This window comes from Polistes fuscatus, unplaced genomic scaffold (genome assembly GCF_010416935.1).
Source record: "Polistes fuscatus isolate 324 unplaced genomic scaffold, CU_Pfus_HIC Scaffold10, whole genome shotgun sequence".
In the NCBI taxonomy this organism is placed as follows: Eukaryota; Metazoa; Arthropoda; class Insecta; order Hymenoptera; family Vespidae; genus Polistes; species Polistes fuscatus.
In genome coordinates, this window is record NW_025112998.1 from 4,442,344 (window position 1) to 4,466,888 (window position 24,545).

General features: G+C 36.1%; 1 protein-coding gene across 13 annotated transcripts in view; it reads right to left on the minus strand.

Moving 5' to 3' along the window:
* LOC122526011 (protein turtle) overlaps positions 1-24,545 on the minus strand; it is a 215,198-nt gene that overhangs the window by 164,423 nt on the left and 26,230 nt on the right. For 12 of the 13 annotated variants that reach the window (XM_043649099.1, XM_043649111.1, XM_043649114.1 and 9 more), the window contains one exon: positions 7,687-7,739. The exons of the other annotated variant lie outside the window; for it this stretch is intronic. The gene's annotated coding sequence lies outside the window, so the exon portion shown is untranslated. The remainder of the gene's footprint in view (positions 1-7,686; positions 7,740-24,545) is intronic. 13 annotated transcript variants of the gene reach the window in all.

Consider the following 24,545-nt stretch of genomic DNA (forward strand, 5'->3'; position numbering starts at 1 on the left):
TATCGGAAGGGGTGAATATAACTTGGACGCCTCTCGAACGTGTTTCGCGCTTATTCCACGACTTCGAAAGGAGTCCCTTTAATGGATTTCCTTTGCCACCGAGACGCCACTTTCCGAGGAAATATTTCCTCGTTTAACTTGTTCGCCGGGGAAAGAGAGTTATCGTAGCTATATCTATAGGTATACAATATATATAAAAAGTATATACCTACCACCAAGAAGGAGGAAGAAACTGAGTGTAAGAGTAAGAGTAAGCTTGAAGAACTTGAAACCGCCTAAACCGAACTACGAAGATCTCGACCAGGTGTTAAAGATGGTAGTTTCGTAGAAAAGTGTGTCGAGTTTATTGACATAGCAAAAGGGCCAATCGGAATGATATTGTTTAATCTTTTGACTAAGCTTTTACAATTTTCTTCCTTTCCTTTTATTTTTTCTCGTTTTTGTAAAATATATGACGATAATCGTTGAAGATGGGAATCGTCATCGAGATATTATAATTACGTTCAGATAATCTTTCGAGTGTGATTATGTTCATAAAAAAGTCGACGACCGGCTTATCTGAATCCACGAGCCGGGTTCGCGAAAAAATTCAAGTCGCAGCAGCAGCACGAGATTACAGGTTAACGTGACGGTGAGTTAGACGACGGTGATCGTAGAAAGAACGATTTTCATCGTCCTAACGAGGTCGGGTCACGCAGGTGAAAATAAAATCGTCGGAAGTAAAAGAAAGAAATGAAGTAGAAGGAAAGAAAAGAAAATAAAAGAAAAAAAGAAGAAAAAAATAGGAAGAATGATCTCTTCCACGTCAAATCTTCGTGTAGCTACATTACCGAGGAAAGAAAAATCAGTCAAGCTGATAGGAATCGACACATTTGATCGGTAACTATTACAAAAAAAAAAAAAGGAAAAAATTGGAAAGAAAAAGATTCGCTTGGTTTCTTCCCATTCCACGTAGCTCCTCCGTCTACGCATTCTTTTCTTTATTTCTTTCGTGTTCTTCTTCTTCTTCTTCTTCTTCTTTCTTCACGAAGAACTTTTTTAATGTTTGCTTATTTCTTGTTACAAAATCCTACCGCAAACTTGTGAACCAACATTAAAAAGAAAAAGATAAAATTCCATATAGTTTGCGTAAAATCCTCGCTATTTTCGAGATTGAAAAATATTGCCCGTTCCCGAGTTAATTGGACGTGATTTCGTTTTTCCCATTTTATGATTTTATCGGACAGAAGATAGTAAGAGAGAAAGTTACGAGTTTGATCTGTTCACGGAAGTAAAATATTGATAAAACGATTGCATCGGACAAAAATGAAATTTAGAAAAATTTCTCATCCTTCCGAAAACGATTCTACATATTCGATTTCAAAAAAGGATAGATATTCTCGATATGATTCTTGAATATCGCGCTGCGTCCCTTTTTATCATCCCTTTTTTCATTTCACTCTTTTAGTTCTATCGACAAAAAAAGAAAGAAGAAAAATAAAAAGAAAGACAAATTAATAACTATCGACGTATTTATTAATTCTCTCGATAAATATGAAATATTTATATAAAAATAATTAAATATAGTAAACCGTTATAAAAATTATTAAATGTATATATATATATATATAAACCCCTATACGAGAAATAAATAGGGATCCATTACGAGGAAACCCAAAGGCACCGGAAGCGGCGTTATCGGTCACGCAAAAAGTATACATTTACGCTTTTGCGGTTGGTTCCCATCTGGGTTTCTGTTCTATGTCCTCCGAAGAAAAGTAACTCGATTCTTTTCAAATAAAAATATAAAATACGACATGCACCTACATCTTTCAACTAAAATATCTTCCCTAAAAAATAAAAAATAAATATACACACATTTTTAAACTCTCATAAGATAATTAAAACACTAAAGAATTACTAATAAACAAATCAAACGCTAAGAATATTTTCCCTGTTGGTAGTTTGTTTAAAATTAAAAAAATAAGATTCTTAAGAAAGAAATTAAAAGAAAAGAAAAAAAGGAAGAAATTAAAAGAAAAGAAGGAAAAAAAAAACATAACGCTTAGAGAACAAAAAACTTCGAGAAAATCTCATCGCGCGTGAGTGTAGGCGGGGGGAGGGGAGGCTGGGGGTGGGGGTTGTTGGAGGAAGAGAAAGAGGAGCCCAGTTCGGGTTCTCTCTGTTATTTCGCATGCGAGTCGCGCATGCGACGCAATAAATTTCAGACTACGATCGTTCGAGGGTGTAGTTTTAATGATCGCGCGGATCGTTCCTCGACCATTTGAGCATTCACGAAGCACCACCGTCGATATTGAAGCTGCTGATCGATTAGACGTAGGATGCTTTACGACGTTACGCCCTTCTCTCTCTCTCTCTCTCTCTCTCTTCCTCTTTCTCTGTCTCTCTTTTTCTCTGTTCATTCCCCGTTTTCTATCTAAGCCAGTAAATATCTCCGGTAATTTTATTATTTGCCGCAAAATAGGAATGACTCGGTGTGTTCGATATTTCACCCTCAATGCGTTCAACTCGTAATCGTATCGAATCACCCCGATGAATCGTTTCCTTCTATCGACTTTATCTCTAAAATTCTATTTTCCTCTCTTTCTCTCTTTTTCTCTCCCTTTCCCTCTCTCTCTCTCTCTCTCTCTCTCTCTTTCTCTTTCTGATTTTCTTTAGTTTCTTTGCAAGGAAATAAAGATAATTACATTTTAAATACAATTCGCGAATCGTATTTTAATACGATTATCTTTTTCTTTATTCCTCTTTTTTTTTCTTTTTTTTTCTTTTTTTAAAAACAAAAACATTCAACGAAAACTTCCCCTAATAAGTTTAAACGATATTTTATTTTCTTTATCGATTTTTTTTTTAAAGTAACAATGTCGTAGAAAAATTATCATCAATCGTTGCTGTCATAAAATTCTTTCTTCCTTCTTTCCTTCTATTCGAAAAAGAAGGGTTCCCATAGTGAAAAGAAACAACGTGATTATTGCGAAAGATATCGAACCGCAAGAAAGCGCAAAAGTAAGAACACACGAGACAAAAGATGAAGACAAAGTTTACGCCGAGTCACTATATCCAACATTTCACCCTTTCTCTCTTTTTCTCTCTCTCTCTCTCTCTCTCTCTTTTACTTTAACTCTTAACGGAGTTTCATACATCCCTCTTCGTTCTCTTCACTGCAAGCGAGAAGTCGCTTCACAGTTCGTAAAAGTGAACGCACATAAAAGTATGCACCTTGAATGCATAAGACGCCGAATAAAGTTCGTCTTTGAAATACTTTGTACTACTTTTCGTCCCTTTTCTTCTTTTTATCGCTAAGATTGCAAAATACACGAGTACATACATCAAATGTAATACTTGAAATTATTCCATAAATAAATACTACTACGTGTGTTATAATCATTATAATAAATATATATATATATATATATCATTTTGTGCGACGAGATAAAAATACGAATCCGAATACAAAAAAATAATTGTTTCTACGATATAACATAACGTTATTTTCTTTTCTCCTTTTTTCAATAATATTTCGTTAGACGATTACAAAGGATAGATATATTCTCAATGCAACCAGATTAAAGTGAACAACTTCTATACAAATATAAACATATGTACGTAAATACACGTATAGGAAAAGCGCATATCGAATTTCGACCATTCCTTCGCATCGATCCAAACATTTTTTCCTTATTCGATAGGTCGAGGACAATAGCACTAGATTCCTATATCTATATATATATATATATATATATATATATATCGAGTTGCAAGTTTCTACGACGATTTCCAATGCTGTCAATCGACTTGCAAGTTGCTTGAAAACGTGAGAAGGGAGCACGAATCTATTGACAATTCATAGATCACAAATTTCTGTCATTGCGTGTTGCGTGTTTCTCTTTCTATTTCTTCTTTCTTTATTTATTTCTTTCCACCTATCTTTCTTTCTTTGTCATAAAAATTTGCAATATTTTTTATGACTTGTTACGACGACTGAACAGATACCTATTCGATTTCGAATATATTCAAAAGCATATTCTTGTATCTACGAAATAAAGAAAAAGACGTATAACTATAGCCCTTATTCGATCGTCGTCCTTTTCACGCCACGAATATGCAATATCCGCATGCCTACGAAAGATGCATATCTTCATGCAAGAGACTGCTGTATGATCGAGAACAAAATCCTAGATAAGTACTATGTGATACATATTTATGAGCTGATCCCGCGAGTCATAAATGTCGCAACGATGTTGCTGCATCTTCTTCTTCTTCTTCTTCTTCTTCTTCTTCTTTCTTTTTTTCTACCTTTTTTCTTTTCCTCATTTCCCCCTTTCTCTCCTGTTAAACTCATATTTCTGAAAGATGCTAACGAATCATTTGGATTCGTCGAGGAAATGATTTTTTTCTCTACGAAAACAAAAAATATCCAAAATATAGGAAGTTCACGCAACATCCATTAATTATTTTTCTTCAAAGGGTTAGATATATATATATGGTATAGTAAAGTGTATTTTTATTTCCAAGTCCACGTGGGTTTAAAAGATGAAAAATGATTGAAGAAAAAGAAGGATGCATCTTTGTGGAACCGGAGACAGGATCCTTTTTCTACGTGGTTGTATGCTTGTATCCGTTTTCTCGAAGCCACAACGTCCTGTACCCAAGGCATCGATCGATCCTTCTATTCGTGCCGCCCATATTTCGCACAATGCACTTTGACTTTTATATATCGACGATATTACCGATTCGAGAAAAGCGTCGATGCACTTTGGATTTTAAATCTATGCATAGGACATATAGAGTTAGATACTTAGGTCCATATATATATATATATACATGTATGTCAAATTAAAGAAGAAAATAGAATAAGAACGATTTGTAATATGAATGCGAATAACGTGATAAAATACGAAATTAATAACGAAAATGTCAAAATGATCGAAATAGTTGACAATAAGATAAATAAAATCAAAATTAATCTTGCGCTCACTCGTATTCGTAATATTGAATTAAATAAACGTATAAAACGTATAAAATGTTGTTCCGTAATTGTTGACAGTCCGAGTTATTGTTATTTTGCGATTATAAATTAAATAAAAATAATAAAAAAGAAAAGAGAAATAAAAGTTAAAAGTAAGACGAAAACAAAATAAAATAATATATAAAAGTTACGAATGCACAAGAACTTTGGAAGAAACACTAGTATCGAAAGAAATGAAAACTTTTCGAATGATTGGAAGTCTATGGAGAAAACAGCAAATGTAGTAATGAATATTAAATAATATTCCTGTATACGGAACTCGATTCCGAATGACTCGGTTGCTTGTCATTGTGATGGGAGGAGGGGGGGGAAGGGTAACGGGAACTCGAACACTCCCGGCACTTCCGCCAGTTTCCATGAATAATTCGAATTTTTTCTAGCGCCGTGGAAAACAACCACCTGTCAATTTAACGACCTATCGCTAAACCTTCCACGCTCCACCGATGCGAACATCGAACCAACGAACAAAGATGTACTATGTTGTTCTACTTTTTCTTCTTCTTCTTCTTCTAAGATATTGAGAAAGTAAGAAATATGTGAATCCAACGGACAGACAGACAGACAGACAGCCAGGCAGGCAGGTAGGTAGACAGAAACAATGACGTACATTGTGTACAATAAAAGTGTTGAAGAAAGAATCTCTTATGATCATGGACAAACGTAAAATTGAAAAGAATGAAGTACTAAGAAAGACAGGTTGAAAATAATACAGGAGTACTGCATAAGAGAGGATCGGATAAAATAGAGTACAAAGAAGATCAGAGAGATGACAGAGGGATGATATTCATTCGACCGTTCTCTAGGAAAGCTCTGTGGAAGGTAAGGTAAATGTACGGAGGGTGGAAAGCAGAGAAGCAAGGAAGGGTGGAAAGAAGTTTTCTAGATGGGGTGTTCCACGCTCTTCGTCGTTTTCATCGATGATCTCCATGTCGTCATGTCGCACACAGACAACGCACTATGGACAAATAGGTGTGTATATATATATATATGTTCGCTTGTCAACGTTACCGATGAAGACCGCACGGAAAAATATTTATTCGACCGCGATGAAGAATGAAGGAGAAGCTTGTCTGGTTACGCCCAGTCTTTTACCACTTTTTATTCAAGTTTGCATGCACAACAGACGGGAACCTTTAAAAATATCCACCTCTTTTCGTTTCATCCCCTTTCTGACGCTATTTTCCCCTTTCTCTCTCTCTCTCTCTCTCTCTTTCCTTCCTCCTATTAGTGGGAAGACACGCAACCTTTTTCGAATTCACAAAAGGAACATCGAAGGATGATAGCTGGCATTTTTCGAGCATCGATCGCACTCGAAATCGGGTAGCTTCGAGAGGGTAGAAAGGGTCGTGGAACGTAGAGAGACCTTTCAAGAGGGATCGAACGAGACTCGAACGACTCGCGGTTTTCGTAAAATAGAACGGAATACGGGGAAAATATAGAAAATTGACGGTTAGCTAGATATACAGAGTGATTCTGCAAAACTCCCGCCGCCGTTCGTTCCTATCCGAAGTCGAGAGTATTCTGAAGAGATGCCAAATGCATTGGGCATATCTTTTATATCTACCTATATGTAGTATAGCTCTCACGTGCTACTATTCGATAGTAGGTATTATTCCTCCGAAGAGGAGGAGTACCTCTTTACGAGGAATAAGCTCTCGCATCTATATATCTCGCGTTTCTATTTAATGAAATATTCTCATCGAGGATATACCTAAGTGTATAAATGCACCGAAAACGGATTCATCGATACACCGTCAGGAAAGAAGATTTCTTTTTCTTTTTCTTTTTCTTTCTTTCTCTCTCTCGCTCTCTCTCTTTCACCTTATCTTTCTCTTTCTATAACCGAGCTTCCACGATCTTCCAATTTTCTTTCATCTTCCAACCCGAACGACTTTATGAATTAACGAAGTATTTAATCACGTTGAGTACCGTGGTCTAGAAAGGGAAAAAGGAAAAAGAAAAAAAAGAAATAGAGAGGAATTTTCATTTTTTACAGTAAGAAAGGTAAGACGTATATTTCGATGTACAAGAAGAGAAAGAAAAAGAGTAAAATACGTTGCTAAGCTGCTAAAGTTACGAGCGTTTTTGGTTCCACCATTCTCGGATACTGGCGTAATTTCGAAAAATATATGACCCGGGGTTAGACTTACTACAGTTTACTCTATTTATCTCTTTCTTTTTCTATTTCTATTTTCATCTCTCTCTCTCTCTCTCTCTCTCTTTTCCTCTCTCTCACACACTTTGTCTCTGTCTCTGTATCTTTCTCTCTTTCTTTCGCGAGTTACACTCCAACATCCCTTTCGGTATTTCCGATACAAAGTTTCGTAGAACGTACGCGTTCATCGCGCTTGAGAAGAAAAGTTTGAGAGAAAGTGGGGAAAATAAATTGGCGAGCTCAGTACGACCGAGCTTCGGTCGATTTGATTTCGATCCTGGAATAGAGGTGGTAGGGTACTTCAGTCTCGCGTTAATTACCGCCAGTTTCGGCATTTCACCGCTCTTTAAGTACTACCTAGAGATTAAAGTGGCTTGAGTATATAGTCGACGCTAAGAGAAAGACCAAGAGAGACAGAATGAGAGAGAATGAGAAAAAGATGCTTTTACTTTACACCAGTTGTTCGCAATTTATAATCCCATAGCATATACTTGAGATTACTTACAGGTACGTTGCACTTCTTCTCGCGTGGATCACCCTCTCACTGAATTCGCGAATCTGTATAAGCAGAAAAATAAAATAAATTTAATTTAACACGAAATATATATATAGACCGATAAATGAAATTTAATTAAGATATTTAAAAATAACCGAGAAATTTTGTAAGAAGATATTAATATAGAAAATGAATTTCCTTCGATAATACAACACGGTATATATATATATTATGCCATGGAATTTCTGTAATATTATTATAATTAATATTACACGTTGATATATATTTCAAAGGAAACATATACAAGTTCCTATCTTTGATCTCGCGTTCGTTGTTAATGATTTAACATTATTTTATGAGAAATTTACGACGGTGGAATAACTTTGTGTTTACGCTTGCTTGAACGATCCACTATTCGTGTGGTGAATCTAATTAAAGGGGTAAATACGTGAATCACGGAACAAAGATTTCAGTCGATTAAATTTCCTTTGTTTGTGATATCTTGTAAACGTATGTTTTTAGAAGAAAATAGCTTAGATTCGAGTTTCGTAAAAATAAAGTAAAATAAAAGGAACGAAGAAGTGCAGACTTTTTCAATCGAACAAAATCTTTACGAAGATAATCGGCGTATATGAAGGAACGAACGAAAGAAGGAATGAAGAAAGAAAGAAAGAAAAGAAAGAACGAACGAAGGAAGGAAGGATAGAAGAAACCGACTGTACCTGAAATCCGCTCAACGGAAATCTTTCTCCGTTGGAATATTTAAAGACCAAGTGAATTACGCGGAAGGAACCAAGCAACGATGGTAGTGGTAATGATGGTAGTAGACCCAGCTACACCAGTTGAGAAGAAGAAGAAGGCAATGAAAATTGCAGAGAAAATCGTCTCTTAAGCAGATGAAAATTTGAAAGTTCCTCGATTCACTTAAAAAACACTTTAAATGGAGCAAGGAAAGGCGGCGGCCCGATGAATACTTCGATAAATAAATGAGCGTGTAACATTGCTATTTCTCTTCGCGTAAGATTACGAAAAAAGTAAAGAATAACAATGAATCTTTTATCTGCGTATATAAGTAATCCATTTAAACGAAATAATTATCTTTGATCGGTAAATCCATGGGAATAATATCCATTTTATGAAAACCAATTAGAACAACAGTAATATTTTTCGAAATTGCATCAAAGGTATTCAAGAATATTTATGATTAAAATAGCAAAATGGGATCTAATAAGAAACTAATTATAGCTATATGCTATCTTGAGAAAAGATGGTACACTTGAACAAAGGAGAAATATGACAGCGGAAACGATACTTAAGTGGAAGTTCTCAGGTGAGTAGACGCCCGATGCACGCGAAATTCATTTCGTTCATTCATTATGAATTTTAATACCTACCCGTTTGCGACGGAAATCCATCATAAATTAAATCCCCTGTGGTGGAAGGGGGGATGGGAGGCTAAAAGAGCGAATTGTGTACACCGGTGAGATGGAAAGAGAGGGAAGTTATATATCGATATGTTGCCGTTTCCGATACGATGTTGTAGCCTCGGATAAAATTGCAAAACGGTCTGTCACGCTTGACAGATTTTTTCGAGTTACAGGAAACTTGCAATCGATGTTCAACCAATGTATATTTAACGAAACGAGAATGCCATCTACTATCGCAGTTGTATTTTCTCCGTTTCCTATTTGTAACCCCGTGGGAAAAGAAATTAAAAACTTGCCGCACTTTTTTCTACGACTTTCATTCGGCAAATCGAAAAAGTAATTGGGAACCGTTGTACCACCAACGACGTCGACGGCCAAGTGTTTTTACCTCTTTTTATTTTTCTTCCTCTTTATTTCTATTTTTTTTTTTCCTTTTTCTTTTTCTCTTTCTCTTCATTTTATGTTTCATTACCACCAAAACGGAAAATATTCTGTCGAGTATATTTTAGAAATGAATCCGGTTTTGTCCACTTGATCCACTTTTATGAATCGTCCAAATTATCGATCAAATAAACCCTCCCTTCCTACATTCCACTTTATAAATATTGTAAAAAAGAAAAAGCGAATACATTTAATTATAAAACTGCCAACCCCGTAAGTAGCACTTATTACTCGGCGTTTATTAAACCGCGGAACGAGCGGTAAACCGCGTTAAGGGGAAAATTCATCGGGTTAAGAAAATATCTTAAACTCTTCGCGGATCATAAAGCGTCGTCGTTTCTCGAAATACGGTAACGGGAAACGTGACACGCGTGAAAACGTTAAAAACCAATGGGGGGAAAAAAAAAGAAAAAAAGAGAAAAGAAAAAACATAAACGTTTAGTCTCTCTCTCTCTCTCTTTCTCTCTCTTTCTTTATCTCTCTTTCCTGTAGTTGGTGAAACAAAAAAAGAACCGGAAATTCGTAGCTAGAATCGTTGGTAGTAATGCTTAGGGCTTTGCCTTCTCCTCTTCGGTCGGTTCACTGGTTATAACACCGACTGGTAAAGGCAGCTAACCTCTACGTGTTTACGCACTGTGACGTTCGCACACTCTACACGTCGTATATCCCACAAGAGCACCAAAAGAGTAAAAGAGAGAGAGAGAGTGAGAGAGAGAAAGAGATGGAGTAAGAGAAAAAGAAAGATTAAAAGGTGGCACTATCCAGTTTTCCCGTCGTTTTCTTCACGATACCTCGCTCGCTCCGTTGCAAACTATATGTATTTTGCTTCCCTCCCCTCTCCCTTACCCCTCTTTAATTACACGCGTTACTTACGCTCGTTAATTAGCCCCGCGGACGGGAATTAGAAAAACGGAAAAGGTGGATGCGAGACATTGTAAGTGGGTACTTGTGTGTCGAGCGCTAACCTTCTCTTTTCAACAAATTTTCCTTCTTTCTCTCTCCCACCCTTCCCACCTTTCTTCCTTCCTTCCTTCCTTCCTTCCTTTCTCTCTCTCTTTCTCTCTTTCTTTCTTTCTCTGTGTGTATGTATTTTCCTTTTTCTTTTTTTCCATCTTTTCTTTCTACTCGAAGCCGGAATATTTCGTTGACCCAGTTTCCCGAGACTAATTGGCAAGCCAATCCCGCTGATTCGATCCTTTAAACGTTTTCTTTCTCTCTCTCTCTCTCTCTCTCTCTGTGTTTCTTTTCCTTTTTCATTCCAACAGCTCCGGAAAATTATTAATACCTACTTTCGTCAGAAAAGATACATTTTCTTTTTTCTTTCTTTTTTTTGAAAAGGGAAAAAGTGTTAACGTGAGGACCGATAGAAATCTATTTCGTTTTCTTCTTGAAACAAGAGTAAGAGAATTTCCACGATTGTGAAAAGAAATACAAATAATTTACATATTTTGTTATATCTTCTGCACTATGCTTCTTCTCTTTCATTTACTATCTATAAAAAGAAAAGAGAATCAATTTTGATTAATTAATTAAAACTCTTTTTTCTCTCTTACTTTTTTCTCTCATATATCAATGGCATACGATTAACATGTTTCACAAATCCATCAAATAAATCGAATTACTATATTATATTTCCCTACTTATAGAAAAATCTTAAATTTGGATTAATTAACGATGCAAAAATATTCCCCTTCTTTTTCTTTTATTTCTTTCTCTCTCTCTCTCCCTCTCTCTCTCTCTACTTTTTTCTTTCCTTTTTTTTTTCTTCCAATATACTAATGGCATACGATTAACAAGTTTCACGTTTCGCAGATCCATCGAGTAGATCGAACTACTCGAGAGTTTAATTTCCGCTCTCGTGCTCCTTTGTGTGGAAAACGCGGGAGTATCGTCGAATCTAGACGAAGAAGATTCCATCGGCATCTCCTCTCAAACTCCTTTTCTCTCTTTCTTTCTAACACATTCTCTCATTCTCTCATTCTCTCTCTCTCTCTCTCTTCCTTACTCTACTTCAGACACTTAGACGCTTCAATGGCGCGACGACGGAAAGAGAAAAGGAAGGTCTCTCTCCCGTTCGCGTAAATCGATCGCGAAATTATGAAGTATAATATACCGTAGACGTCTTCGAGACCCTTCTTCCCTTCTTTCTTCCTTTCTTTCTTTCTTTCTTTCTTTCTTTCTCATCCTGCTTTTTTTCTCAATCTCGGGAAAAGCGCGACGTTTCTATGCTCGGGGATTCTATGGAAAAGGCAGATGTGACAAGAGCACCGAAGGAGAACGAAAGAAAAAAGATCTTTCCCCCCTCCCCTCCCCCACCCCTCTCCTCCCCCCTTCCCCACCCCACGTCCCCCTAGAGCGTGAATGGTCGTCGTAGAATTCGCGCTTGCTGACTTTTATACTCGGACGTTTCTAGGTCCTATTCGTGTTTGTATTGGTACGACCTGAAAGAAACCGAGAGATGGACTAAGAGAAATGCTTTCTTCTATTTACATCAAAATTCTTTTCTCTCTTTTATCTTTCTCTCTCTCTCTCTCTCTCTCTCTCTCTCTTATCTCACTCTTTCTATATACTCTTTTCCGAACTTATGTCAGTCTCAATTACCGATTTTCCATCATCGATAGTTCTCATTTATCTTGAAAACGCTGCTTCACCGATATTTTATGTTCACATCGAGTGTATAGAAAAATGAAAGAAAAATTCTCGAAACGAGACTACCAAAGCGTTCTGAACTTCGCCTAAAAGCGCTTACAGAAAGAAAGAAAGAAAGAAAGAAAGGAAGGAAGGAAGGAAGGAAGGAAGGAAAAGAAATAAAAATAGAAAAATAAAAAGGGAAAGAAAAACGAAAAAAAAAAAAGAAATGCATAAAATCTAGACAACTCCGTTTCATCGTTCTCTATTTTATCACGGGAACTTCGTTGCGTGTGACCTAGTTTCTTATTATCACGAAACGCAGAAGTGAGAGAAGAATCGGCAAGAGAGATCGTATAATAATAAACACAAAGTAAAAGACGACGGTCGCGCGAGCCCGTCCTTCTAATCTCGAAAGAATTTCCCTTTGTAATTCCATTGCAAGTCAGCCCGGCGAATTTTAAACAAAAAGGACGATGGGACATTTTATATATCCCTCCTTGGTTGTTACCAAACGATAAAAATCCTTTCAACCGGTACCGTGATATCTGTTACTCCCAAATGATTTCCTATGAATAATTTTTCGATCATTTTCAAAATCTTTTTTCTCGTTTTTTTTCACCCAAATTTAATTATGCCGTAAAATATTTGCGTATGTATGTGTATGTATATATATATTGAACGATAAAACGAGATAATTGAAAAATATTGGCGAATCCTCCTGGCGAATCAATTTTTGCGGTTATTTGCATATCTCAAATTTGTTTAAACCAAATTGAACGAGTAGGCAAATAAACACTAGCTTGATAATCCATGCCGTCATAAAGCTGATCGATAAACCCGTACGTCGACAAAGCGTTAATAGAAAATGATGCACCGATTACAAATCCATCAAACGTGCGGTAAATCTCTGAGTTAACGCTAACGAACGCGTTTGTCCGCTAATAATTCATCTACTAGCATATGCGTCGATAAATTCGTTCGATAAAGAAACTAGAAAGGTGAATATATAATAAAAAGAGATAATAAAAAAAGAGATAAAAAATAGGAGAGAGAGAAAAAAAAGATGAAAAAGAAAGAAAAAAAAAAAAGACTTACACGTAAAATGAACTATGAAATTTCTAAAGTATAGAAAAGCTGAGATTTTGTTCTACATCACGGATCTCCACAGGGGCTTAGAAAAAAGTTTACCACCCATCGCTGTGAAAATATATAACCCCATAGTACCGCGTACTATATGCTAGTACCAAACTCGACTAAGGAAAACCTGCAGCATAGTTCGCGAACCACTATCTCGCGGTACATATAACCACTCGTTATATCGTGTGAGTGAATACGATAAAATATAGGAAGTCACGTTATAATATCAACGGGAACTCAACGTCGTTCTTGGGAGTGTCGCTAGAATCTACCCCTTTTCACGAGATTGCAAGAAAAGACTCGCTTAAACGCGTTTGCGTATAAATACATATACATATATATATACATATTATACACCTACATACATACCGTTGAATGCGCTCGGGAATAGTATACTTTGAATATACGAAATACTTCGAGTTTACGATGAATGTCATTTAAACATACTCTACGAGTACTTCCTGTCATAACACTGAATATACGGATGGGTATTATAGTCGCCTATATCGATCTCACTTTTCCCATCCGTTTATTTAAATTCTAAGTATCACGTATGTTCATTTTTATATTTCAGCCTTTCGAATCCTCCTTTACCCGAGGACACCGTTTAAAATACCGTATTTAATTATCGTCGTCCGAGTAAGCAACGAGCGTTGCAATCAACAATCTCGCGACACGCCTATACGTTGTCCTAGAAACATTTTCATGACTTCATCGTAAAACGCGAGGCTCCTTTTCTTCTTCGTTTGCGGACGACGTTTCTTTACGTAAACTCGCGATAAACGTAACTTGCGGAAAAGAATCATTTAATCTCTCTCTCTCTCCTCTCTCTCCTGACGGTAAAAATAACAGTAATACAATATTTGTCGTAAAGAAATTTCTCGACTCTTTTCAGTACGACACAGAAGAGATGAGCTCTCATCGATATGCCGTAGCAACGAATTACCCAATGAGCATTCCGGATATACTCCGAGAGTAGGTTGCAGGTAAAGAGAGGAGGAAATTTGAGTGGATTTATCGTTGGAGATCTCTACGCGAAATCACCGACATTTATATCGCGGCCCAAGCACAGGCACAGGCACAGACACACACACACCCATCGGCACACACACTACACACGAATTCGTCCTTTTCTCGAGGGGGTGTCTTCAGCAATAACGAGACAATTATTAATCTCTGCGTGCGATAAACGTAATAATTGAAGACCCTCGGAGCAGCCTGGTCGACATTAATTGTTATTGCTGATGCCATTAGTTATCGGCAAGGGGGAATCCAAAGCTATTAACTGAATGTACGACGAGTCACTATAGTTATACATACCAATTCATGTATGTATTTATCGTACACGTACGACGTACGTGTACGATAAATTCACGTGTATCAAAAGTAATAATATTCCATGCGTGCGATTTGTGAACGAATCGTTTATCCTTCCTATCTAACCCTCCTTCATACCTAACCCCACCAAGAACCTTTGTTCGCTATGCCGTAATACATTTGCTTATTAATTCTCGATCTCCGTTATTCCGCCAAGCTCGTTGTATTTTCTGAGCCATAATGCAGGATAAATTCATTATGACAGGTAATTAGCCTTTCCCACTACCCACCTCCGTCTCCCCCCTACCTTTACACATTTTCTATAGTCCACCCTCTCCTTCTGGTTTACTCTCCTCCGACGTTAAATGTCGCCCGTTTTTATCGGCAAGATGAAATATATTCAGTTCTTTCGACACGACAGACCGCCACTAATTTATTCGCCGTACCTTCCGTTCGAAATTATCACTCCGCTTGATATAAATCCCTTCGACCGTCGTAGTATATCGAAACGCGATAATGCTTATTAATCTCAAAACTTATGCGAGTAGTATATAACAACGAAGGTGTATGTTAATCTCTGATTCTTTTCTGTTCTTCTTTTGTTCATTTTTTTTCTCGCGAAAAATACTCTTACCGAATTCATGGGAATACAAAAGAAAAACACGTTTGTGTTTCTTCGTCACGATATATCCTCATATATTAGGCTTAATTCTCGAAACAAAACGTACCATGCATAGGTATAATATGGAAATTTTGCGATCGTTATGAATAACACGTTTTATTAACTATTTGAAATCGGATTAATAAATTATTATTACGTTCAAACGAATTGACATAATGGAAAACGAATAGCAATAAAATTTGGAGATTTACGAAAATATTTTAATTAACCCATTTAAATCTGAAAATAAAATTCGCTCGTTGAATTTTATATACAATTTTCGTTACAAATAGAATTAAAGAACGTTTAAAAAATATTTATAGAATAATGTATGGGTTATTGAAAATCATCGATCCTAAATTCGATGCAGAATAGGCTCATACATATTCAAAAGTAGAGCGTCAGTAAAATTTTGTTTTCAATGTATTCTACCGTATACGATACGGTAAGTTTAAATAATGAGTTTATAATTTAGACAAAAATATTCGTTTAAAGGGAAGAAAAAAAAATAATGAAAGAAAACTAAGAGAGGATACAATCGATTTGTATCATTCGAGGAACGTGGATAAATGTGAGTGAATATAATTATATACCTCCTACACTTTAACAAGTACTTCATCATTCATTCTTGTACCCTTGTACTCATGCAACGTTTCTTCGTAACCCTCTCTAGACCATTCTGCAATCAGTTATTGTAGCTTTAAACAGTAGTGCGTGAATACACATATCGTGTCCCCGTGTCAGCCACGTAATTGCGAAAAATATGTATACAAAAGTGAACACATTCGTAGAAACCTAGACCCCCTATATAAATATACTCTCACGTTTACTCACCGATAATCGTCGCACTAATTATGAGAACGGGTTGGATGAATAAGACAAAGGCAGATGACGATGAGAGAGAAAGAAAAAAAAGAAAAAAAAAGGACGAAGCGGAAAGATCCTCAGGATATATGTTTCTTTAGTTTACGTATGTACATTTACGTAAATATATATATATATATATTTGTACGTATACGTATACCTATACGTGTGCGTACAATGTGCAACACGCGATTCCCACTGGGTACATTGCGCGCCATTGTGAATTCTCACAGTCGTCGAGAGTGCATTCACTTGGTGGCTCAAGAAGTCGTCGACCGTAATATCTCGTGCAACGTAGAATATCCTCTTGGACACTTTAGATCTTGCGTTCTCTTCGATGACTCCAATCACCCCACAGACAACACCCACCACCCATTGTTCCTCTTCCTGCGAACTATTTACTTCGACTTTAGTCGATATTAACGAACTTGATCAAAGCTTCAATTTATCAACTTCGATTCTGTCTTCTTAGATCATCCTAGAGACGCTTTATCATTTTCTTTTTTATTGTTTTACTAATGCTTATGCACTTTCTACAAAAAAAAAAATTACATTTAAAATAATAAAATGCGCTAATCTTTTTAATTGAAATGAAACGAAAAACATATTCGAATGACGTAGACGATTCGTGTGATTAAGCACAGTCACGTTGGGATGTGCCATCACCGGTGGTACGTTTATGATTGACCAATCAAACGGCTTGTATCACTAATGGTGCAAATGTTCATTTAAACGAGACATAAAAAATTCATTAAACATTTTTCTTCTCTATAAAACAAAAATGAATGCTTATTTAAAATAACAATTTTTGGATTTAATTAAAAAATGATTTATTATAAATATGTATCTCTCTTTTTCTCTGTAGGGTCTTTGTTTAGTATCTAAAAATGTACCACATTTGTATGAGAAGTAAGAAAAATATATATATATATATATATACTATATATGCGGCAAACATATTCTAAAGCCTCCATCTATGATCATAGCGAAAGCTTTTACGGCCTATACTCAGCTCTTGGTAATGGCACCATTTGTATGTAGAAGCCGGCGTTTTCGTTCTTGGCACGTTTGCTACTGCAGGACGAAAGGAATATGTGCACCTGCTGAAGCGAATCTTCAAGAAAGAGAAAAAGAGAGAAAGAGAGAGAGAGAGACCTTTCTAGATATCGAACTTTTCCCTTTCGATATACGATAGCCTCCGAATCCCTGGACACAATTGTACGAAGGATAACGATCCCTATAAAGTGCAAAGAAGAGCTTCCAGAAAGAAACAACCTTTATTTGCTTTAGAAACGATCATCGCTATTGTGAATAGAAAAGAAGGCTTATCAAAAGAACATAAGCCAATCTCTTTGAAATAGTATCTAATATTTAAATAATATTAAACAAGAAACAATTAATTCTTTTGTATTATATAATTATAAATAAGCAAGGCTAGTTAAAAATAAACAATTTTTAAATCGACGATATTTAAACGTCGATTTACGTGAAATATTTTGCGATTGTAATTAAAAAAAATTACAAGAAAACAATATAAGTAGAAATTGCGAGGAAACAGTTGGATTAGAGAAATTGGTTAATCTTCAAGGAGCAATATCGATTGATCCTTCACATGGGTATACACCCATAGTGAGATATAGCAACGGCAGGTCCCTCGATGCATTAACTGCAGCTGTCGTAACATTTCTGGACAAGACGGAGCAAAGCCATGTCGCTACATTATGCACATGTGGGTCGCGCGATGGATCGTGTCGATTTCAACGGTCATGATAATGCTAAATTCGAGCCGATCTCCATGCCAGTAACACGGCTTGCCAGCGAAATCCCCAAATGGATGACTAAACCACGTCTTCGAGGGCACTTACGATCCTCGATAGTCGAGAACAAAATGTCTAATCATTCGTAACGCCAGCTTAATTATTATCGATCCTAGTTTACTGACCTATGAATTAACTACAGAGACCGTTACAACGAATTGTAATAGTTTGCAACACAAAAGATTTAATCATTCGGTATTTGCGGTTATATTAAAAAATATTAATAAACGTTACGATTGTTGGAGAGAAAATTATTTTACGAGTTATAAATGTATTTAGTTGTTGAAAAAAGTTTCTATCTTTTTTGTGTAATAATTTAACATTCGCAATACGGCATATAGAAAAATAACAAAAATATATTAGAGCCAGATGGATCATACATTATTAATATACCTCATCATAATATTAATATAATATATCGTATTATAATTAAATTAAATTAATTAATACAGGGGTAAATTTTAAAATAATTAATATAATTAAATAAAATAGAGAACAAAAATAAAATAAAATATTATGCGTATAAAAATTAGTAAAAAAATGCTATAAAATTTTTGAAATAATTTAACATATACGAAAAATGAATATCTGTTAAATAATGTATAAGATACAAAACATATCTAATAAAATAATAGTATTATTAATATAATTACTGATACCGTTATATAAATGTAAAAAAAATAAGAAATCGATAATCTTCTTCCAATGGTAGAGACCAATGTTTTTAATTCACCATATATCCGTGGCCTCAGAAATGTATGAACGATCGAGCGACTAGCAAAACGTTGTTTACACGACGGCGTCCCAAGTTTGACTGTTACGCTGGCCTTCGAGGCAGTCATTCAATGTTTGTTTTTATACTCATACGTTTGGTATAAGTAAACACGTTTGTTCGGAGAATAGAAAAGACGCGTCAAATCGATTCGAAAGATAAAAAACCTATTGTACGCGTGTATGTACGTGTGTGTGTGTTTTTTCTCATCCATTACATTTCAATCGAATAACATGTAATTATGTAAATAAAAACGTGACCACGGATTAATACGATCATTCGATTAATTAATAATACAAATGACGTGTCTTTCGATATTTCTAATTATCGATGAGGTAAGACTTCATCTAACACTCTAATGATGCCTCATTAGCCAAATCGGAAGTGTATCTCCGGCTACCAAGAAACACGGTTACCTTCCGGTTAATTCGACGAATGTAGCTCACGTCAAATTACTTCATCAGTAACATTTCCGATGGGAACAAACCGTCATACATGCGTATATCGATTCACAGTACTGATGATAACTATTGCAAATGTCATTTGAATTTGATCCCCGCGTCTCAGTCCTGTTACCTACGCTCTATGATCTATATCATTTTTGTTGTTTGTTGAAAATTAAAGAAGAAAAAGATAAACTCCAAATATGGATTCTGTATTTCTTCATAGATAGATTTTATTCGATATGAAATGTACATTCATTTTCGGAGTTGTAAATTTGGTAGGTAAAGATGCGAAATGTGAGTAATAATTTCTATAGTTAGCCTTAAAAAATGTTAAATACAGTTAAAGTTCATTACGAGAGTCTTTTATTCGTAACCGAGGTGGTGGTAGTTAACAAAGATACTTACAGGAATATTCCGAATACTCATTTTAACGAATTCTACGTTTAGCTTTTGTTCTCAAAGGGAGACTTTAATCGATTCCTTCGTGAATATCACACAATTTGTGTCTACTTTTAAAGAGAGCGTCATCTGGTCGAAGCTGAAGTTCATAGAAACGAAAGGATGCTTGCAAATGTTCTGGAATCGCGGTGACTACTTGACGACCTTCATCGAAGAGAGATAGATAGCGGATCTATCGGAACACTCGTGAGACCGACTGACTATCCCTGGACTTTCGTTCTGGTGGTTGGGGTGAAGTTACTAACTAAATGAGTTTCTCACTAACAAACCCACTGGCTTGAAACGATGTCGCTGACAGTCGGTGCAGAAAAGGGTGGAACGAGAGAACTGAATGGAGTCAATGTTAGCTCAAGTGAAGTGTACAACGACCAAGAGAGATCGTGTTAATATCAATTTAAACTTCTTATTCTATTTCACGCGATAAGAAATAGACAATGTTGTATAAAAATTTGAAAATAACGATACGATAACGAAGAAAGATATTATCGTATAAAGATGTGGTTTTGAAATAATTACGACTCACGACCACCCTTGTTGAATCCAAATTTTCCCAAAGTTACACCACTCCTATGTCAAATTCTAACAAATATTTGCAAGAATTTAGTAAATATAAAATAAAACACATTTTAAATCACAAAAAAAGAAATGAATTTTGACAAATTCAACTAAATATAATAATTAATGGAAATGAACGATTCTGTAGGTTGCCGTTTATACTCTCAAATCGTCGAATTAAAACTGAACTCAGCCATTTCCGAAAACCATAACTTCGACAAAATAAGAAGTTAGAAATTGTGAAAATTGTGTAATATTTCGTAGCACCCCGTGGCATATACTTTGGAAACCACTGGAATAAAGTATAATATTTGACTCGAAGAAATTGCCATAACTCGGAAATGTTTCTTATAAAAGTAAAAAGATATAGATAATTTTAAAAAAATATTCTTTACAGCGTAGAAAGCTCTCGAGTTTTCTTTTGAATTAGTTATCACCCATTATCCGTCATTTATCTTATGGGAGTATTAAGTTCTCTCTTCCGGTGAGAGAACGTACTATATACTAAGAGACATGAAAAATGCATCGCCTTTTCTCGGTCTGCAACGGAGTCCTAGAAAATAAATTTACATGTAAAGTTTACCTACTTTATCAATCTTATCTCAGTCATATATATATATATATATTACGTTGAATAAATTGAAAACGTGACGACAAACTCATCATCGAAGAAAACCACGACAAATAATATTGAAAAATATTTCAAAATTTCATCCGCATTTACTCGCTACTGCGCTCATCTAAAAAAAGTCAGACATTATTATTCAATGAAAATAAAGTGCATATTCACAAAAATCTCTATAATAATATTAATAAAATAAAAAGAAATAAGAGAATTTCGATCCAGCCGGAAAGTTAGATTTTCTTTCCGGCAATTCGATTATGGAAAGGAAAAAATTCCCAAAAGGATCGGGTCACGATTTTGTTGGCTAGAAGAAGACGATCGACTTCTCGCCCTTTTCCAAACCATAGCAATACCCTGTGGGATAGAACGACAGAGAGATCGGCTGGTTGCATTAATGTTATCGAGATTCTCGTATGAGGGTGGAAGGAGAGAGTGTGCAAACATCGTAGGAACGTCCTGGTTAGATATTCGAGAAGCGAGCTTACGGTAGGAAGATAGAGAGAAGTAGCTTGGTAGAAGTAGGGGGAAGGTTACTCGAAGATCAGCGGGAAGGGGGGACGGGGGTGAGGGGGGTAGAAATGATGGAGAAGTGGGGTGAGAAACGAAGATGGTTAGTCGCTTTTCTCGTATTCTCGAAAGGATAGGCACTTTCATTCGAGAGGCAACAGAAAGGAGTGAGAAAGAGTGAAAGAGAGAGAGAGGGAGAGAAAAAAGAAGGAAGAAAAGGAGGACAGAAGAAAGACGTAGAAGGTAACCGAAGAAGAAGAAGTAGAAGAAGAAGGAAGGGTGGAATCGAGCACTCGACAACTTGTGGATCGTTTCATTATCTTTGAGTGGTACTCGCGCGCAACTTCTAAAGTTTGCCGCACAGAGTCGGGCCATCCAGCAGAGCAGAATAATCATATTACCGGGACCCACCCTTTGGCAGCCACCCTCTTGACACGAACCCTAGCCTAGGCACCACCGCGAAATTCCTTCCCACTATCTCTATTATCATCGGTGTAAATGCCTGCTTGTTTAAATGCCTGACGCACCTACGATACTCGTAAAGTGAATACCTGCGATAACGACCGATTATTAATCGGTAAGCTTTAAACGCATACCTGTGTCCTGTTTGATATATACTGTTTGAAGAATAATAATGAAATTCTTTTCTATATATCCGAGAGACGTGAGGATATTAATACTTTAATACTTAATAACTTCTATATATGTTATATTTTATTACTAATTATAATAATTAAAAATTTACACGATAGATCGAAAAAATTGGATAAAATTATATAACTTTCGTTCTTTTACGTTATTTCTTTCTTAGTTTTTGATTTTTTTTTTCTTTTTTTTTTCTTTTTCTTTATAGCTTTTCCGAATCGTAACAACTTTTTAGTGCAATCATTTCAAAAAGTACTCCCTCTCGTCGTAAATTTTATGCAAAGAACGGAGGCAAATTTGTTGTACACTTGAAGAACGGCGGCTATGATGTAATATAGTAATGGATGCGGCTATGTTGACTTTACCAGTATCTGGGTCTTAAGAGAGTAACTCGAAAATCTTGGAAATATAAGATAAACACTCGCTTTTTTTTACCCGACAAAAATTTTCAATTCGAAACTCCGATATTACATATTTAACGTCGGAGTGAATTTTCCCTCTCAGATTTTCTATGTCTCCCTTTTCTTGTTTTTCTTTTTCCTTTTTCTTCTACGGATAAAATAAAAAACGTTTACTCGTTATAACTTCTGGAGGGGAGGGTGGAAATGGATTTTTTTTTCCCAATCTGTTTCAAGTTTTACACGAATCATGACATTGATGGAAAAGCGAGCTTTAAATTTCAGATTGATTGCCGACAAAAATTTCAAAAGTGCCGTCCAATTTACTCGGATATTAAAAATTATCGGAATAATCGAATAGATTTCTTTTTTTTTTTTTTTTTTTTTCTAAATTTAACAGAAAACTCTCGTACAACTAGTAAACTTCGAGGAATTTTTAACGATTGGATCGATTCAATGAGGCATACAAGATCCCTAATACGAGTGAGTGATAATAATCGCGAATGATTGACCTAAAGAGGGGTCGGATACCAGAATTGATCCAAACTAGTAGTCGTCTCCCTTTCCCCGCTCCTCTTTTCCGTAACTCAATTGAATATTCGAGTAGTCTGTCGAAAAAGAAAAAAAAAAAAAAAGAGTTCCATTTCTCAGAAAGTCCGGAGCTCCATTAAAGTTTGTAACGTCGTGTTTTCTCATACCCCCAACCCCCGTTTTTTTTTTTTCTTAATTACTTAATTGCTCTGAACACAAAATGATTCAAGAGTGGAGGATGCTTTGAAAACATTTGGAAAGACCCCACAGTAAAAGGGATTAGATACCGTAGTCTCTCAGTCTCTCTAAAAGGTAAATACCTATTTTCTTTAACGGTACTTATAACGATTGCTCCTTTTCCCTTGTTTCTTTTAACCATCCAAGAATAACACAACAAAATACTTTTAAAATAATACCGCGCAAACTCTCTGGAAAACAACAAAATGTCAAATTATAATTTATTTTATTTGCTTTCGTGTAGAATTATGAACGAGAGAGAAAGAGAGAGGAATAAAGAAAGAAAAAAAAGAAAAAGAGGAAAAAGAAATTCGGAGATTTTCCGAGAGGTAAATAAGACTTTGACAAGAAAAAAAAGAAATAGGAAAAACTTAGATGCGAATGTTGGTAAAAGTAAAAGAAGAAAGGATGGCACGCGTCTTTCTTTCTTCTTTCCTACACGGTTACCATCAATTAGTTTCAGCGAAAAGTTTCGGCCGTCTAGGAGGTGATCGTCAAAAAGATAGGAGGAGGTTCGAGAAAGGAGGAGTTTCGAAGCGATCTTGGTGAACGAAGGGGTGGAAAAAGGGGGTTGAGGAAATCGCTGAGATCGCCCGAAGGGAAAGGGACGGATAAAGAAAAAGAAGTAAAGCACGGACAAGACGATGAGGAAGCGATATCTAAGAGAAATTGAGGAATAGGATAGAAAAGAAGAAAAAGAAGAAGAAGAAGAAGAAGGAGAAGGAGAAATAGAAGATGAAAAAGATGAAGAAGAAGAAGAAGAAACCGGAATAGAGAGCAAGCGAAGCGAACGAACGGTAATTAAATTTGCAACTGTTAATCAAGTTGGAACGGATCGATGCGAGAACCGCAGAGGCCGCAAAAGAGCACCGCCCGATGAGGGAGGATCGATGTCCTCGCGAGCAGAACGTCAAAGAAGGGGGGGGAACAGATATTACGTGTAGGTGGATGAGAGAAAAGAAGGCAGGATGGTCAATAAAATTGGCCAAATAAATCCACGTGCTTTGCTACGCAGTGCTACGCAGTACTACGCATGTGATGTGACGTGTTATAATGTTGTATGATGTAATATGATATGATGCGACGTGATGTAATGTGTGGATGTATGGTGATAAAGAGGAAACACTACTTATAATATCTCATTGAAAATGACCGTGGCAATGACTGAGAAATGGGGAGAGTGTTCAAGAGAAAAGGGTTACTTTCAGTTTTCGACATTATAATAGAGCTCTTCCTGTACTTTCATAGACCTAATCGTTGAAATTGTTATTAAGGTTAACCGCTCGTATATACGCCTATAGGAGGCCGTTGGTAAGGAGTATTATCTTGGCTTTCGAACGAGAGAAGCAGGAAGTTAAAATCACGGTGAGACGTGTCAGAGACAAACGATCATTTTCC